This window comes from Mustela putorius, unplaced genomic scaffold (genome assembly GCF_011764305.1).
Source record: "Mustela putorius furo isolate JIRA1106 unplaced genomic scaffold, ASM1176430v1.1 tig00003923_pilon_pilon_pilon, whole genome shotgun sequence".
Lineage (NCBI taxonomy): Eukaryota > Metazoa > Chordata > Mammalia > Carnivora > Mustelidae > Mustela > Mustela putorius.
In genome coordinates this window covers 1042954-1053726 of record NW_025422068.1, presented here as the reverse complement: position 1 = coordinate 1053726, position 10773 = coordinate 1042954, and positions in this window count along the sequence as shown.

Here is a 10773-nt window from a genome sequence, read left to right as displayed (position 1 = left end):
AGCTTAGAAAGTCTGCACTTTCCCATTTGGGGAAAGCCATTAAGAGTACAGTTAGGACTAATGCTGTCACCCTGAAAAAGAAATCAGAAAGCTAATGGTGCAGCTTCGATTTGTAATCAGGGCTTGGTCTTCTGCATCTCCATTCTGTACCCTACAAAAGAACTCGCTTCTCACTGATCCCTTTCCTCCCAAGTTATTCCACAGGGAGAAAGACCTGATCTCTTCTTAGTTCATTTTTTCCTAAGACCTCCCCCAAAAGGTGCAATGACTATTTTATTGGCTAATTACTATATCCATTACTTTTTCATAATAAACTTAATAAATTAGAATTTTTTGTTTGGGTTCTGTTGATGATTGCAAACATAATTATTAATCCGTTTTTAAGCCATCAGATTAAATACTGTCTGAATAACTGCCAAGTGTTCTATCACTTTCTAAATGAAGAGAAAACATCAGCAAAGGAAGTTTCTCACCCTTTTCTTTTAGCCTAACCCTTCGTTTAGATGATGAGACACGTCCATAACGACAATTAATCACTTCCAGAGTGGCTGCTAACTAAATCTGGACTTACACCTTTGAATTCTTCAATTCATTAGCCAACATTCTTCCTGACAGGTTTATAGTTTTTATTAGCGTCAGAAATGTGTACTTTAGAAGAACACACATAAGCAGCATAAGAAACCTAATTTCATAAAAGGGCTTTAATCAAGCGACGATAACTAGTAGCATCCAGTAAATCAGAAAAAAACAACTGAGTTTGCATTTGCGTGCCATCTCAGGACAGCAATGACAGCCCTAGAATTTTTTTTAAACAGTGAGCTAAAGCACACCAAGACAGTGTATCTTTTGTAACAGTAACTACATGTATCTAGGTAATAAGAGCTATTTTTCATTCAGAATAAATTTCTTCAGAATAAGAAAACAATAAAGTCAACCTTAAACAATGGGTAAGAAATCCCCTAAGTCTACAGCTTTAGCAGAGTGATCTAAAACTTTACAAAATGAGTTTTTACTATGAAGCTAAGTGACTGGAGTCACTCACAGGATTCACCGGGAAGTTCTCTGCCTTTCAGTCACCCAACAGACAAATTTTGAGCACTGCATTACAAAATCTGAAATCCTGTTGAAAGAGGACATGTAATCTAAATAAAGCTAGACTATGCTCTTAATTTTTTTTTTTTCCTGTCTGGGTACAAAACTTAGGAATTCTGGAGAACAAATGGCAACTAATTTCATCCTGTAGTTGAATATTCTAAAACTCTGGAAAAGGAAGAAAGATATAGCAAATATTTGACCACTACAAATTTCAGGGCTATGATGGCTTTTCAGTCTGGGGAACATACTAATCCCATCTCAGTTGTCTGGAAACTCAAATTAATACCAATTCCAGAGTTCATCTTCCACAGAGGCAGAAAGCATATTTCACATGCTTTAGTCTCCATTTCCTAAATCTTTACCAAAAAAATAAATGAATCTTCTATTTACAGAGCCTTGGAGAGATGAATGCCCATCCAGGGAGGGTATGTATGTATTCATAGCCACTGCCTAGTATGTATTCATAGCCACTGCCCTCACCACCATAACATGTATTTGCTACAAGGTGCCACTGTGGAGGGCTGCTTCCCCAGGGTTCCGTGTCTTCAGGCTCATAGAAGGGAACTCTCACTAAAGGTGGAAAGGAAGTAAATAAATATAGTTTGATAACTACTGCTGGAATGATTTGGGAAGTTAAAGACCATGCTGGAAAAGATACTTTTCTAGAAAGAAGCAATATTAAGAATGTTGACAGGATGACTCTTAGATTTATACATTATTCACTTAAGACTGGAAGACTTGCGAAATAGGCAAAAGAAAGAGAAGTTTAAATGGTGTTACCCATTTTATAAGAGTGTTTTCTTCTATGTCTGCCCAGAGTAAGAAGTTTGAACTTAGGCAAAAGTTTCTCCCAAACTCATTTCAGTAATGATACCTCTTCCCCAAAACTCAAATTATACCATCTTTCCTTTATCTTAGACTTCAGGTAAGTTTTACTATGGTTGTTTTTCATTTTGCTGTTTAAAACCACTATCCTTAAATATGCACACTTGACTTACTTTTCTTTCTCTGTGTCATCATCACACATCCAATTTTATCTGTAAGCATGAGATCAAATATATATTGTTTGTTTTTTTCCAAGAATGTCTTTAAAACTTTTCAAATTTTCCTTATATAATTTTCTGAAAACTTAGCTTAATTTTGGCTTTCTTCTTTTAGACAATTACTACATTTATATAATACCCTTTACTCCTTGGCTTTGATTATGTGTTCCTCCTTCCAACTTGTCTATATCTTACTTCAATTATAAAAAAACAAATAACAAACAAAAACAAAACAAAACAAAACAAAACAAAAAACAGAGTTCCCTGTAGGCACTGCAGATCCTTTAAGTGTCTCATAGTATGTTAATCATCAGAATACATTTTCAGTATGTAATTAAACTATGAAAACTTTTTTTTTCCAGCTGAACTTTTCTTTGAACTTCTGGTCTGAAAATTGACTTTTTATTTAATAAAGACTCTTAGAAATCTCTTTTTGCATGTTCAACATGTATTTATTGTCTAACTGGTCTTTATCTTCCGTATTGCTGTTGTTCCAAAGTTCTGTTTTGTGCTAATTAATAAATCAGGCAGACCTTTTATATTAACTTAAACCGTGTACAGAGTACAACTTTCCTCATACTGTTTCCTTAAAGTGTCTATGCAGTCCCTAAGATCTTGACTGCAGGCTAAGTTCTATAGGATGATCAGTTGTTCTGTGCAAAGCATTCTGTAAGTCACTCAAGTGTGTGCCATATGTTGCAAGCAATGAGATAGAGAGAGGATTAAAATTGCCATTTTTAAATTTGAGACTGGAATTCTTACCCACCCGCATGAAAAGACATTTCCTTGGCTACATTTTCCTGAGAATGGATACAAGGGGATATTTTACAATATGTAATTTTGCATCACTTGATTCACATGTGATAGATTTTTAGTGCTATTATTTTGTCCCAGCTCTGGGTCAAATATCTTCATTAGCAGACTCCCCAGTTTGAATTCCAAGAATGGCTCAGTTTTCACTCGGTCTCCATAGAGTGTTTTAAATTTCCCATTTATTTCCTTCCTTCCTTTTTTTTTTTTTAAGATTTTATTTTTTATTTGACAGTTAGAGATCACAAGTAGGCAGAGAGGCAGGCACCAGAGAGAGGAGGAAGCAGGCTCCCTGCCGAGCAGAAAGCCTGATGCAGGGCTTGATCCCAGGTCCTGGGATCATGACCTAAGCCGAAGTCAGAGGCTTTAACCCATTGAGCCACCCAGGCGCCACCCTCCTTTCTTATTATACTGTTTCAGGAACACCTCTAAGAGAACTAAACTTTGATTAAGAACCAAGTCAGATTATATTCTGTTCTAACCTTGGTGGTGTCTTTCCATCACTTCGTCAACAAATATGGAAAGATTATCTATTGAAAAACTCACTGTTCTAGCTCTAGGCATTACAAGTGAAAACAGAACAAAACAAATCCCCGTCCTCAGAAAGCTCACTCTTTACTAGGTAAACCTTAAATAAGGTTTAAAAAAAAAAAAATCTCTGTTAGAAGGTGATGAGTGCTCTGAAGAAAAAACAAACCAACTAGAGGAATACAGAATTCGTATATGTGTAATTTGCGATGGAGTGGCTAGGGTCTTGTTTCTCTCCGATGGTGACAGCTGAATAAAGACCTGAAGGAAGGAAAGGAGACATTCAAGTGAATGCTCAGAAAAAGAGTGTTTCAGGCAGGGGGAAGGACAAATACCAAAACCATGGTCTAGAAATCTGATTGAAATGACTTAGGAATCACAAGAAGCCTGGTGTAGGTTTATGGTAAAGTACAAGCAACTAAGAATGTAGGGTCAAAGATTAATTGTATGATGTGATGCTTCTGTGTGGTTGGTGTGTAAGAATATTAGTCTCATGATCTAGGAAGACATCGCTGTATTTAATTGTCATGATCTTACGTCATATAATCTTACTTTTTAAACAATATGACTCTGCTGGCTCTCTGAGAAATAGGCCAAAGGAAGGCAAAAGAGAAAAGGACAAAAACTTCTGAAAACTGTTACTAGAAAATAGATAGGTGAAGAAGCAGTAGTAGCTCCAGGCAATGCATTAGCCTTGAAAGTTGGGAGACGAGGTTAGGTTTGGAACATATTTTAAGGCAGAGTTACAGATTTTGCTGACAGTTAGAACATGGGTTCTGACAAAATAAGAGAAAAGGATGCCTCTAAAAGTTTTAGCCAAGGCACATGGGACAGGTAGTTGTCCAGGATGGAAGAATAGGGTTTCATGTGTGGTGCTAGAGGAAGAGAGACTATGACCTCAGTGTTTCAAGTGTCAAGTCTGAGATGCCCAGGAGACACCCAGCAGGAGATATTTGGGAAGCCAGTTGGGTATATGCCTACAGCTGAGCAGGGAGGTGGACTGTGGAGTACACAATGGCTCTATTAGCCTGTGGATGGATATTAAAAGCCTAAAGCTTTTATGATGTTCCCACAGAAGTGAATGTGTAAAGAAAAATAAAGGGAAAAAAAAAGGTGGGGGTCGGGGGGGCACTCTGTGCTGGGATGATCCAGCATTAAGAGGCCAGAGAGGTAAGAGAGAATAGCTAAAGAAGGTAGTAAAACAATGTCCAGAGACATAAGAGAAACAGAGAGTAAGGAATCATCTAAGACAAGTAAAGAAACGATTTCAAGGAGAAAGTAGTGATCATTATGCTATAGATAGTTAGGTAAGATGAAACCTGAGATGAAGCCAAAGTCCCCTGGATTTAATAATACAAAGTTTGAGCTCAAATGAGAATAATTGTACAGGCGAGACTGAGAGAGAAAGGGAGACTAGAAATTGTAAAACACTTTTTTTTTTTTGATTTTTTTGATTTTTTTTGATTTACAAAGAATTATTTTTCCCCCTACTATAAAAAAGAGAGAAGAAAGACAAAAGTGATAAAACAATGATTTCTGTATGTCTTAGTTTTATTGGTTTTTGTGATAAGACCATAGGGAGCATTTTTGTGGGGTGATGAGGAAGTGGTTGCAGAGATGGGGAAAATGATGACACAGGAGGGGAGTCTGCGGAACAGTGTCCTTGAGCTGGAGAGAGAGAACGTGACAGTGTGGGGAGTTTGCACAAGAGCCCACTCATGGCTCAGGAGAAAAGGCTACATAAACATAAACAGGTGCAGAAGGGATGCGGGGCTGGTGGAGGTTTACTTCTGATTTCTCCCATTTACCCTGTGAAATAGGAGGCAAAGTGTGAGAATGGAGAAGGGATTTTTTGCAGGGAGGAGGGCGGAGGGGCTGGTCAATGGGATGAGGGCCTCTGTGTGTTAATTGGTGTTTCTCCAAGTTGGGCTTCTATCCTCCTACAGACAATAGAAGACAGGACCCCATCTTTCCTGAAGATGACCTTTCAAAGGGAGGGTTCCCAGGTCCCTAAGAAAGATATTTCTGGGTTGTATAACTGGCATATAACTGGCAGGATGCTGGGAGATGTACGTCTCATAGATGCCGAGAAAGAATGAAGCATTCTTTTGAAGGTTTTCTAAAGCAAATTTTTTTTTAAAGAAAAGGAAGGTCAGAGACCTATAGTTACAAAGAAACCTGTCAAAAGTTTAATCAAGCTGAGGGAAACTGTAAGGCCGTGTTGATTGTAAGGACCTTTTTAGCTAGAGGCTTCCATCAAGGTTAAAAAAAATAACTTTGTTTAACACTTAAACTATCCCTGCTCCCATTTCCCCAGGGGACTTACTTAAAAACAAGTCCCAGAAATCAGCTCCAGGTAACAAAGCTCAAATACAAGGGTGGGTCAGGCCAGGTGGAGACATCCAATCAATGGGGGGAGGCATACTGTCTCCCTAGTTACCAAGGAGTATGGGCCCCGCCCTTTGAGCACCTTTTGGGTGCCAATTCTGACCAAGGTGATAGGCTGGTTCAAATGTCTATTACAGGGTAAATTGTAATTCAATTGGTCGCCTAGCATGACTGTGCAGCTTTTTCTGTGTGTTTCAATCTCATTGGCCACCTGTGCATGGCCAGGCCCAAACACATGGCCTTTGCCCTTAAAAGCTAGTCTGGGAAACAGAGAAAGGTCGCCCTCTCTGTAAGAGGCATGACCCTGGCCGGTCAGTTTGATTCTTGATGCTTGGCATGAAATAAAGCTTTGCTTGACCTTCGCTTTATATCAGTCTCGCTCCTTTAATCACAGGCCCATTTTGGGGGGCATAACATTGGTCATGTTAAAGGCTAGGATGAGATGAGTGGCCATGAAATGAAAGTTAGATCTGTCAGTCCAGAAAAGTGGTTTTCTCCTATACTATGTGTTGTGAGAGAGTCTGATTTAACTAGAACGGTGGTTTTATTATGCCAAGAGGTGACTCAAACGGAGGACCATGGAATTTAAGGACATAAAATGGAGGGGGACAGGGAGCACCTGGGGATAAAAGAGAAAATGAAAAATTAGTAAGCTCACTGCTGATAGGGTTAACGCATTATGCAGATGTGGAAAGTAGAGGCCCCGAGTGGAAAAGAGAGGAGGTGGTGGTCAGAGGTGTGGCGCTGGAAACTGGTGAGATCTGGAGGGTCACCATTGGACAAGGGGCTGATGGAGAGGGCGGGACTACACCAGTGACAGCAAGGAGGTTTGGAAGGTTAAAACATGAATGTTTAATCATCAAGAAGAGTGCTGGGGAAAAGGAAAGTAAGCCAGCCTTTAAAATCTTTTTTTATAGAAACAGTGACCTGGAGGCAAGACAGACAAGTTACATTTAAAATAGGAGCGATTCTTCTTTTTTTTTAGCACCCAACCATTTGCCCAGCAATGGGATGTAAATGTAAATCATCACTCCCTCAGGTAAATGTGTTGAACAAAAAAACTGTAAGAACATAGATCAAAATGTTTACTGCTTTGGAGAAAGGACTGTGAATGATTAGAATGTTCTTCTTTGTTCCTCTATGTGTTTTCTTAATTCACCACAAATGAAAACAAAGTATTTTTCTAATCAGGAACTAGTAAGTTAGGACGGAAAGAAAGAAAATAATCAAATTTCGAATATGTCATTGTGACTAAAGCAGGTTACCTTGTGATTATGAACTTGGTAAATTATTGTTCCTTTACTTAAAAAAAAAATTATTCAATACAACTTTCCATTTTATAAATATTCCCATTCATTATTTTCCATGATCGCCAGGGGAAATCAAACCTAGCATAACTGGGGCTGTGTTTAGAGCACCGTGTTATTTCCCTACAAGTTTTATACTTCTGTTGGAGTCAAACTGCAAAATTTCCTTTCTGAGAGTCCATTTTGAGGTGCATATCTATATCTATCTCTCTATATATATATATATCTCCTCTTCCCCACTTAACTTTGGAAACCATATGGTATTTCAATTTCCAGGAAACTTTAATGACAGCTTACTCACCATGAACCCAAGTCACAGAATTCCAGCTTCCTTGCCTGGCCTACATTTTTGGCCTTTCTAATGAAACCTCAAGCCACTGGCTAGATTTTCCATCTGAGGAGCAGGTAGTCTGGCCTTCTAAAATCATTTTCCTTTAATTTTTTGTTTAATAAGGTCCATTAGGCAACTCACCTGTCCTGGGTCATGCAGTTGTGGCTCATAAGCAAGAGATAGAAAAATAAGCAGTTAGGGGTTTTTTTAATATTTATTTACAATCTGATAACATAATTACAAGCCAGTCTGCAAAACAGTGATATGGCAATAATCATTTTCATCCATTTTCACTATGTCAGAGACTCCCCACAAAAATTAATTAAATGCTTCCATGAACTCTGAGGGCCAAATTTTCTTTAAGGTCCTAATTAAAAATCCATTATTAAAAAAACCCCAATGCATTAAACTTTCAACCTGGCAATGAAATACTGACAAGTTGGTTTTTGTTTTGTGTGTGTGTGTGTGTTGTTTTTTTTAAATGAAAGACTTACAGACCAGCAAGCAACCCAGCATGGTCAGCACAAGCTCCAAAATGAGTTAACTCTGACCCCACCTCCACCCCCAGCAAAGCTACCTTCTTACATGCTTTGCATTGCCTCTCCCCGTATTTGCCAGAAGTTCTTTCAGAAGTTTTCACAAGCATTTATTCAGTGTATTGGCAAAGCATTTGTGAGGTCAAAGATGGAAGTTTAAGAAGTGAATATTAGATTTTTAGATCTGAAATATTCCTTGTTTTACATCCTGACATTAAATCAATGCAATGGAAGAAGTCAGCAAGGTGTCCTCTTCCCTTACAAAGCACACTCAAAATTATGTTCTCTGACACATATTTCTTACCTCTAGATTAGTATTACTCTGCACAATATCATTGGTATTACTTTGCAAATGCTTGCTTCTCTTTAGTAGTAACTTCTAAACTATCAAGACTCTGAAACTAAGTTAAAAATCCAAATTTCATAATAAGACTTTGCTAAAAATCACTGGAAGTCTCTAGGAAGTGTGTGTGTGTGTGTGTGTGTGTGTGTGTACATGTGTGTGCATGCACGTGTGCATCTGTGCGTGTGTGTGTGTGTATACAAAAAATTACCTAGGTGGCATAATTTTCTTAGATTAATCAAAACTTGAAATAATATCCCTCTGGTGTTCCCTAGATCACCTTCAGGGTCATATTTCCCACTCATACTTTGAAATCAAGAATATGGAACATAAATATGGTTAAAATGTGAAAATGGTAATTAATTTTGATCTTGCTTAAGCCATAACCACGTATGGTAGAGAAACATGTATTTTCTCTTTTCAGTGGAGAAAGTCAATGTCGCAGGTTAAAAAAGAGGAAGTCATGCCGACTCCAGAACTCTAAGCACCACTCTTTCATCTTTGCAAGAAGTGAAGACTTGAGTTATCCTTTATTTGGGAGAAAAAAATAAAACAATAACAAAAAAGTTTGTCTAGAGGGAGAGCAGATCTGCAACTATCTGGACCATATATCTTTAAAACAGTCCTTATATGGCTTCTTTCTTCCCAGTTATCTGTACGTTACTGCTTGTTTTCAAAGGGTCATATGTATAGTTTTTTGTCAAGATGTTACTTCTAGGGGATCAAGAGCAAAGACACAAAAGACAATAGGAAAGGTATGCTAGCTTGATCTTCTACTCAAGAATACATTGTTCTGCCTGGTGCCAGCTCAAACGTGATCATACTTCAGGCTGAATAATTCTGCCTACAGTAGATGTTCTGATATCAAATTACTACATGGACAGTGTAAGACCAGACCACATCCCTGTAGGTGTGAGTGGGATTTTAACTAAGGAGAGTGGATATTCTGACTGCAAATTATTCCGTGACAAAGATGAAAGACAAAGATGTAAACCTTTCAATGGAAGTCCCAAAGAAGTCGTTCTCAGCATCCTAGGGGCAGTTTTGAGTAGAGGTGCTTAAAACACTCCTGAGCGGTAAACTTGATTTTTTTAAGCAGCATCAGGCTAGCACCTGTGCCCAGCATCATCTTGGAAAGTCCCCTGACATTGAATCACAGCTGGTGGCATCGGCATGTAGTCCCGTTCAAGAGCTGTCATAGCTTATTTGCCCCAGACTTCCCTTCCCTTCTCCCAACTCTTCTATTTTCTGAAAATAGTTCACAACCTTATCTCCATTTCCATGGGAGAGAGGATGAGCAGGGTGAGGACTTTGCCTTGAGATGGCAGCAAGTAACCAATGGAGGAAGGAGTGACCATTGGAAAGAACAACATTAGTCCACAATGTGCTATGTGGTTGATGTGGCCAGTGACTGCCAGGCCTAAACAGAAATTTTCTATAATACCGAAGGAGGAAAACCTGTTAAAAGACTAGATATCAAGACAAACCATAAGTGACTCTTAATCTCACAAAACAAACTGAGGGTTGTTGGGGGGAGGGGGCTTGGGAGAAGGGGGGTGGGGTTATGGACATGGGGGGGTGTGCTTTGGTGAGAGCTGTGGGGTGTGTGGACCTGGCGATTCACGGACCTGTACCCCTGGGTATAAAAATATATGTTTATAAAAAATAAAAAATTAAAAAAAAAGACTTAGATATCATACATCCACATGTGAATATAAGCACTTTAGCCATTTTGATTCAGACATATGTTCAGTATAACATTTGCAATTAAATGTTTTTATTGAAGTTTTAACCTGTATGGGAGAAGATATTTCATATATCCAATAAGGGATTAATATTCAAAACACACAAAGAATTTACATAACTCAACACCAAAAGAACCCCCAAATGAGCCAATTAAAATGGGCAGAGGACCTGAATAGACATTTTTCCAAAGACATCGAGATGGCCAGCAGATGTAAGATGCTCAATACCATTAATCATTAGGGAAATGCAAATCAAAATCACAACGAGGCATCGCGTCACACCGGCCAGCATGATGAAAATCAAAAGCACAAGAAATAACAAGTGTTGCCGAGGATGTGGAGAAAAAGGTAGCACCATACATTGCTGGTGGGAATGTAAACTGGTGCAGTCACCCTGGAAAACAGAGGTTCCTCAAAAAATTAGTTAAGTACAATATGACTCATTAATTTCACTACTGGCTATCTAACCCAAGAAATGAAAACACGAATGCAAAAAGATATATGCAACCTTTTGTTTTTTTGCAGCATTATTTTCAGTAAGTCAAGATATGGAAATAATACAAATGTCCATGGATAGATGGATGGATAAAGAAGATGTGGTATGTATATTATATATACATATTGCATATGTGTACGGGAATATTACT